The sequence below is a fragment of the Pelophylax lessonae genome, assembly GCF_965119305.1.
Source record: "Pelophylax lessonae genome assembly, chromosome: 4".
Taxonomy (NCBI): domain Eukaryota; kingdom Metazoa; phylum Chordata; class Amphibia; order Anura; family Ranidae; genus Pelophylax; species Pelophylax lessonae.
In genome coordinates this window covers 154,505,826-154,513,873 of record NC_138771.1, presented here as the reverse complement: position 1 = coordinate 154,513,873, position 8,048 = coordinate 154,505,826, and the positions used below count along the sequence as shown (strand labels likewise).

Sequence of the window (8,048 nt, the reverse complement as noted above, 5' to 3'; positions counted from 1 at the left end):
AATTATTTACACTTGAAGTGGACATTGCATTAAAATGCTACTCCGCTTTTCTGGTAGGATCCACTACACCACCAATGTAAAACAAAACAAAAAAAATACATTTTAAAAACTCCCCTTACACAAAGGCTTCTGGATGCTTCCTGTAGGCGAGGATGCCATCACTGGGCTTTCTCATGGGGACCTTGGGACTGTTGAGTCCAGATCTTGTTAGAATACACTCCGGGGTTGGAGAGAGGAGTCATCTAACGAGATTTGGGTTCCCCAGCTTTCCTCGAATCCTGGCAGAAGGCCCAGTAAAGTAATTCTTACCCGGAGGAGCTTGCACAGTGGGGTAAGGACCTCACATTTATTTCTTGCAAGGTCCACTTTAAGAAAGCTTCTGACCCTAATCAATCAATACATATGGCTAATGCAAATAAAGCAACAAAAAAAATTGCACACACCATAATTTACATTACACAATGTTTAAGGTTAAGCAACTGAAGATATGGAAAACTACAAAACAGATCAAGAGTATCTATACACAATTACTTTTTCAGTTGAGAGAGAACAAGAGAAATAGAAAAAAAAAATGGAACAACTATTGATTACAAGAAAAAAATGTAAATTACCAACAATAGATTTCTCAAGTACAAAGGGCACGATTATCAATCTTAACTATTTGCCTTGTTACAGGGTTTGAGATCTAGATAACTTCAAGAAGTAAGAAAAATCAATGGATGGCATTGACACCTTTGCAGCAACGTGATATGATGAAACTAGAGAAAAAGTGTTTTACAGATTTATGATCTCCGGTATCCAAGTTCATAAACCTGCCCTAAGTTGTAAGCAAGGATTTTTATGGAAGTTTTTCGAGGGTCAAACAAAGCACAAGAACTCACAAAGTTTTAACTGCTAAAATGTATTTCAACATTACATAAATGAGTGACGAGACAAAGAAAAAAGTGTGATAAATGGGGTTTACAAATTGTTTCTAAATACATTTGTATACTTTCAGAGAATAAACCCAAAGTCAGTTAACCATAAAACAGATAGAAGCCTTCCATTGTCTAAGCACTTGATGTGAAATGTTTAAAAACACAGTCTGAGTCTGTGTGCATTATATAGATAAGTCAGGCCATAGCTTGGATCCGAGGTCACAAAACTATTTAAGAGACATTATAGGAGGCGTTTAGCAGAATTCATCAAGGATCACTTGAAAAACAGAAAACTGAATTCTGAAATGTCATGTCTATAAAGGCCCTCACCTGAGACTTTCCATCCATCTCTCCATTGACGTTGTACTTCTTTTTGCTACTCAGCACACCGATAGACCACCAGCTATCCGACATCTCTGAGTGTGGGTACAGCCAAGTTACGCTTTTATGCCCACATCCTGTCTGCTCTGGTTCTATCCTGCCATATATGTTTAAGGGTGGGAGGCCTACTCTTACCAAAGTTAATGAGACATTCCAGGATTTACTGTTACTTAGTGTGGTTTAACAGACAATTACACTGAGTGGCCTCTAAACTATGGTTCTAACAAGGCCAAAACATTAACCGCTTGTTTTTATGTGCACAAGTGTCTGTAATTACCTAGTTAATTAGGCACATTTTCGTGTGTTAAGCCTAAAGCTAGAGAAAACATTTACACACGACCATCCACGACCTGATCTACATACAAGTACACTGATTAACCTATTGTTTCTTTAATTAAAAAGGTCAAATAAACTGGTACTAAAATTACATCGGGAAGACTTCGGTTTACTTCATTAGTCTTAGAAGGCCAACCAATGTTATGGCCGGAATACACGATAAGAAAATCGGCCGAAAATTTGTGTTCAGCGAAGGATCGGCCGATATTCTACTCGTTAATGCCCAGCCATCAGTGACCGATATAGATATTGTGAACGAAAAATCCCGTTTGAAAAAACTGAAAAATTCTGTCGTCTCGTTTGCGAACGAATGATATTCTATACGTTGGTGTTAAGGTCGTTCATTTAAAATCTGTAGAACATCATCACGCATGCACTGTTTTGATGGTCGGCGGTCAAACGGTTGGGCGATATTCGGCCTGTGTATGTTGGCAACGTTTTCGACGAAGGAACACTTTTTCCTAAGTCGGTGGTCGAATGATCGGGCGAATATTCGGCCCGTGTATTCCAGCCATTAATTAACCATATTGTATCCTGTGAATTTTTTTTTTTTCGCGGGACTTTAGGCGTTCAACAATGCTTAGCTTAGGTTCACACTGCTCCGACATGAGTCACACGACTTCTTCAGTCTGACTTTGATCCATCTTAATTTGCCTTTTTACACTCTAAGGCACAGGTGTCAAACTAGCAGCCCTCCAGCTATTGCGGAACTACAAGTCCCATGAGGCATTGCAAGGCTGACAGTTACAAGCATGACTCCCACAGGCAGAGGCATAATGGGACTTGTAGCTCTGCAACAGCTGGAGGGCTACCAGTTTGACACCCCTGTCTATGGCATTGAAGTATCAAAGTTGGACCAAAGTAGGAAGCCATTTAAAAGTCGGAGCGACTTGTGTCAGATCAGTTAAAATGGCTCCAATAGGAAAAAATATAAGGGTAGTAATCGAAAAAAGAAAACATTGTTATGAAATTGTAAGACATATAATAAAACAGACAATGGTTAAGCAGTGGAATATGGGAATTTTAATTTTAACAGAATAAGGTTGGGGGGGGGGGGTCATGCATTAATATAAAGCCTTGATAAAAAGAAAACTAAGGCTGGTCATACATTTTTCTTTAAGATTTGCCAAAACCATATAATATGGAGGTAAAACTTAAACACTTTCAATTTATATGCAATCAGGCCGACCCTTGCACTACATAGTTGAAGGTAAATCTAAAGGAAATTGAAAAAGAAAAACAAAATTGTATAAATTATGGCCAGCTTTACTCGTCATTCATGAAGGCAAGTTTGAAGCACTGGGGGATACATCCACTATATTACCAAAAGCATTGCGATGCCTGCCTTTAAATGCACATGAACTTTAATGGCATCCCAGTCTTGTGCGGTCAGACGAGAAGGCCTAGCTTGCAGTCTCCACTCTAATTGATCCCAAAGGTGATCTATTGGGTTGAGACAGGCCAGTCAACTTCCTCCACCCAAACTCGCTCATCCATGTCTTTAAGGAACTTGACCGGCCTGCACAGAGTCCTGACCTCAAGCCGATAGAACACCTTTGGGATGAATTACAGCCGAGACTGCGAGCCAGGCCTTTCCCTGACTTCACAAATGCACTTCTGGAAGAATGGTCAAACATTCCCATAGACACTCCTAAACATTGTGGACAGCCTTCCCAGAAGAGTTGAAGCTGTTATAGCTGCAAAGGGTGGGCCAACTCAATATTGAACCCTACAGACTAAGACTGGGATGCCATTAAAGTTCATGTGCGTGTAAAGGCAGGCGTCCCAATACTTTTTGCAATATAGTGTACCACTGTACCGTGACTGCACTCCATTCCCCAGCTCTGGATCAGATACTTGCTGAGGACATAAGCCACATACCTGGTTACCAAGCAGTGAATATTTGAGGTGGTGGTCATGCAACACATGCCATGTACAGTGCTACAGGCACTGACAAGTCGCGGTCGGTCAGTCGCCATTGAGTAGTACAGGACCTGTTCTAATAGGAGCAACACAAGTCGCTCCGACTTAGAAAAAGGGTCCTGTACTACTTTGGGCCGATCTGGAGGCGACTTGCATTGACTTCAATTATATGAAGTCCGTGCAAGTCGGGCCGAAGTCGCGGTGCACACAGGTCACCCCACAAAGTCGTGTCGCGCCAGTCTGAATGGGCTGTTAAAGGTGTACTCAGGCCCTGTTCACATGTAACAGGAGCAAGCATTACCGCCACATAATTTTGCAAAGCAATGTCAACTCGATTTTGCTTGTCGCATAAGGCCCTTGAATAGGATGGCCTAATGCGTCTTTACCGCCCGAAAATAAGCTTCTGATCTTTTTTGGGCAATAAGCTTCATGTGATTTAAAAAAGTGCAGATTTCTCGCAATGCTGACACACAGCAGAATCACATGGCGTTTGGGGTGCCCATTATGGACAATAGCAACCCAAACGCACGTTGCCTTGCAATTTGTAATCGCTATGATTCTGCCCACAATTCCAAATCGTGAGACGTGGAAACTGAACTGTACTAAATCCTAGATCTGTTGCGGACCTTTTAATCCAACAATGACCCCAAAACCTCTATGTATAAAGGCTATAAAATGCATTTAAAATCTGGCATTTAAAATCTGGCAACAAAGTCAAGATATGACATTAGCACATGCTGTAAAGTCTACTAGCCAAAAAAAGTAGTAATTGCTGTATTAACAGATTTTCATCACCTTATACCCCCCACCAATACCTTAAAGTATGGGGGGAATGTTGCGTAAAGACAGCCTTTAAATATGGATTAGTATCTTGGCAACATATCTGAAGGCTATAATCTGTTTCCCTGACATGCTTTCTGGTGCTTTACAATAAAACTGACGGTAAAACAATTGCAATCTATTTTCTTCAAGTAAAACCATAAAAACCCTTTATTTCTGAACTGACTTCCTCTTCACTGAGACACAGTATACCAGCAGGTTACAGAAAACTGACCATAGACACAATGGTATGACCAAACTACAAGGATTAGATCTTTGACAAAGGTGTCATTTATTCAAATGCAAATATCCCAAGCATTCACACATCTCGATCATGATTATTCCCCATAAAACACATTTCCTCTGTCTAGTGGCCCTATTGCCGTATTCTCCTGAAATACCTCAATTGAGAAAATACTGCATTATAGCCACTAGATGGCACTGACGAACATAGAAAACAAACGATTAGGCAAATTACGGCATTATTTATTTAGATTGTGCGAAGACTTGAGACATTTGCACAGCTTTATATATATATATATATATTATATATATATATATATATATATATATATATATATATATATATATATATATATATATATATATATATATATATATAGAGAGAGAGAGAGAACCCCAAATGTCATTTTAACCACTTGCAACCCGGGCCAATTCTCACACCTCTCCTACAAGTAAAATTTTTTTGCTAGAAAATTATTCAGAACCCCCAAACATTATACATTTTTTAGCAAAGACCCTAGGGAATAAAATGGCGGTGGTTGCAACTTTATCTCGAACAGTATTTGCGATGCAATTTTTTTAAAGGCGTTTTTAGGGAAAAATAGAATTTTTGTAAGAACTTACCGTAAAATTATTTTCTCTGAGTCCTCTGACAGTCGCAGCCTGTTTAGTTAGCCTTCACGTGTGGGTAATGCACCTCTCTGCAATAGTAGGCTAGGCAGTGAAAAGGTTAACAAAAGCTTTTACACATAACACACCTCTAGGGGGCTGTTCCTCAGCTATTACCCATTAGCCACTAGCAGCTGCCCTTCAGTTTTGTAACAAGCAGTACATGAAGACCATCAACCGCAAAAAAAGAGGAGGGGTGGGGGCTGCGACTGTCAGAGGACTCGGAGAAAAGAATTTTACGGTAAGTTCTTACAAAAATTATATTTTCTCTTACATCCTCTGACAGTCGCAGCCTGTTCAGTTAGCCTTCACGAGTAGCATGTCCCAAAGCAGTGCAGGTGTGAGGGGTGGGGAGATGCAACCAAAGAAAAGGCAACGTGCAACCAGGCCAGAGTCGAAAAAAACCGAGCCAACAGGGCAACAAAAGCTCAACAGGAGCCAACCCTGGACAAATACACCCCAAGAAGAGACAGAAAAAACACGTTTGTAAAACAACTGCCGCGCACAAATCTTTGCGGCCAAAGGAAGCATCCTGGGATGCCAGCACAACAAGTCAGTAGAATTTTGTGAAAGTGCGCACAGACGACCACTTCGCCGCTATGCACACCTTAGCCACATCGCTAGGCAGCAGAAAACTGAAGAACAGCTCCTAGTGGCTGATGGGTAATAGCTGAGGAACAGCTCCATAGAGCTGTGTTATGTGTAAAAGCTTGTGTTAACCTTTTCACTGCCTAGCCTACTCCTGCAGAGGCGCATTACCCACTTGTGAAGGCTAACTGAACAGGCTGCGACTGTCAGGGGACATAAGAGAAAAAACAGTTTAATGCATTAAAAAAAAAAAAAAAAAATTGCCTAATTTTTCTGCATAATGTGAAAGATGTTTGGCCATAAAAAATAGATACCCAACATGACACCCTTTAAAATAGCAAACACTAGTAGAATGGCACCAAACATCCGTACTTAAAAAATCTCCATAGGTGACGCTTTAAATTTTTTTTTTTGTACAGGTTACCTGTTTAGAGAGAGTTGTAGAGGAGGTTCAGCTAGAATTATTGCTCTCGCTCTAACATTTGCAGTGATGCCTCACTTGTGGTTTGAACGCCGTTTACATATGTGGGCGCAGCCTACGTATGCGTTCACTTCTGCGAGCAAACAGGCGGGAACAGGGGGCGCTTTCCATTTTTTTTTTTTGTTTACCTTTTCTTTCTATTTTGACACTACTTTTTATGATCACTTTTATTCCCTATTACAAGGAATGTGAGCATCCTTTGTAATAGGATATGACAGGTCCTCTTTACAGCGAGATCTGGTGTCTAAGACCCCCAGATCTCGCCTGTAAGCTGGAAAGCTGAGGAAATAAAAAAAAAAAAAACACACAAGATCTCGGCTTTCCACCTGAGGCAATAGCAGGTTTTTGACTACGGAGGCCAGGCGTGACGTCATAACATCGCGCCCGGCCTCTGAAAGGTCAGAGACTGCTGGGGACCACTTGGTGGATTCCTTCTCCAGCTCACTGATCGCACAGAAGCACCGGAGGGCACCTGTAAAAACAATCAAGCGGCTATGCTAGGATTCTTTTTACGGTGCAGGGAATCGCCTGCTGTAAAAGAGGATAACTAAATGATGCCTTTAACTGCAGGCATCATTCAGATTTTCCCACTCAAAGTCTGCAAAGTCATGACGTTGTGCGGGCAGGAAGGGGTTAAAGGGATTGTAAAGTCTCTTCTCTAAAAATAAACATATTATACTTACCTGCCCTGTGCAGTGGATTTGCACAAATCATCCCAGATCTTCCTCTTGGGTCCCTATTAGGCTCTCTTGGCCCCTCCCTCCTGTTGAGTGCCCCCACAGCAGCAGCTTGCTATGGGGGTACCCGAGCCGAGTCACAGCGCCGTGTCCATTCAGACACGGACCCACAGTTCACCCCCCCCCTCCTGATTGACAGCAGCAGAAGCCAATGTCGCTACTGATGTGTCTCAGCCAATCAGGAGAAAAGTCCTGGATGGCCGAGGAACTCCTGGACATCGCTATAGAGAGATGGGCCTCAGGTAAGTATTACGGAGTGCTGGGGGGGGCTAAAGCACACAGCAGGTTTATCTGAAAGCATAGAATGCATTCAGATAAAAAGACCTCATTTTACAACCACTTTTAGCCTAAAATGAGTGCAGTGCTGGCTGTGGACACCATAGGGTAGAACATTGCACCTAGCTGACTATCCGTTGTACACTATATGGCCAAATTTCTGAGTTTAGGGGTTTCTAGTACAGGGTACCGGTAATGCTATTGCACCCATAAAGATATAAACAATTGTGTGCTTGCAGAGTTATGGCAATAGGTTTGGGAAGGCTGTTTCAGAATAATGTACCCCTGTGTAGGAAGCCAGGACAATCAACAGACTGATGAGTTAGAACTCAAGTGGCCTTCACAGAATCCCGGCCTAAAGCCTATTGAGCACAGCTGGGATAAGCTGAAAACGCAAAATGCATGCCAAGTCTTCCAATTAAACATCAGTACCTGGACCTCCCAAATCCTTTTTTGGCTGAATGACAACAAATTCCCACAGACACACTACATTTTGTTGAAAGCGCCGCCAATATATATTAGAGCTGCATATGGAAGCCAACAAAATATTGAGGCCCATGGTTTTGAAACAATTTGTCACACGTTTTAAAATAAAACCCATTTTAAAAAGGTTTTAGTCTATTGTCAACATAACCTACACTATATAAATAAAATCAACCTAGTGCTAACCAAAAGTAT

At 41.5% G+C, this 8,048-nt stretch overlaps 1 protein-coding gene across 1 annotated transcript in view; it reads right to left on the bottom strand.

The window, feature by feature from the left end:
* AHCYL2 (adenosylhomocysteinase like 2) overlaps positions 1–8,048 on the bottom strand; it is a 205,250-nt gene that overhangs the window by 76,594 nt on the left and 120,608 nt on the right. The window lies entirely within an intron of this gene.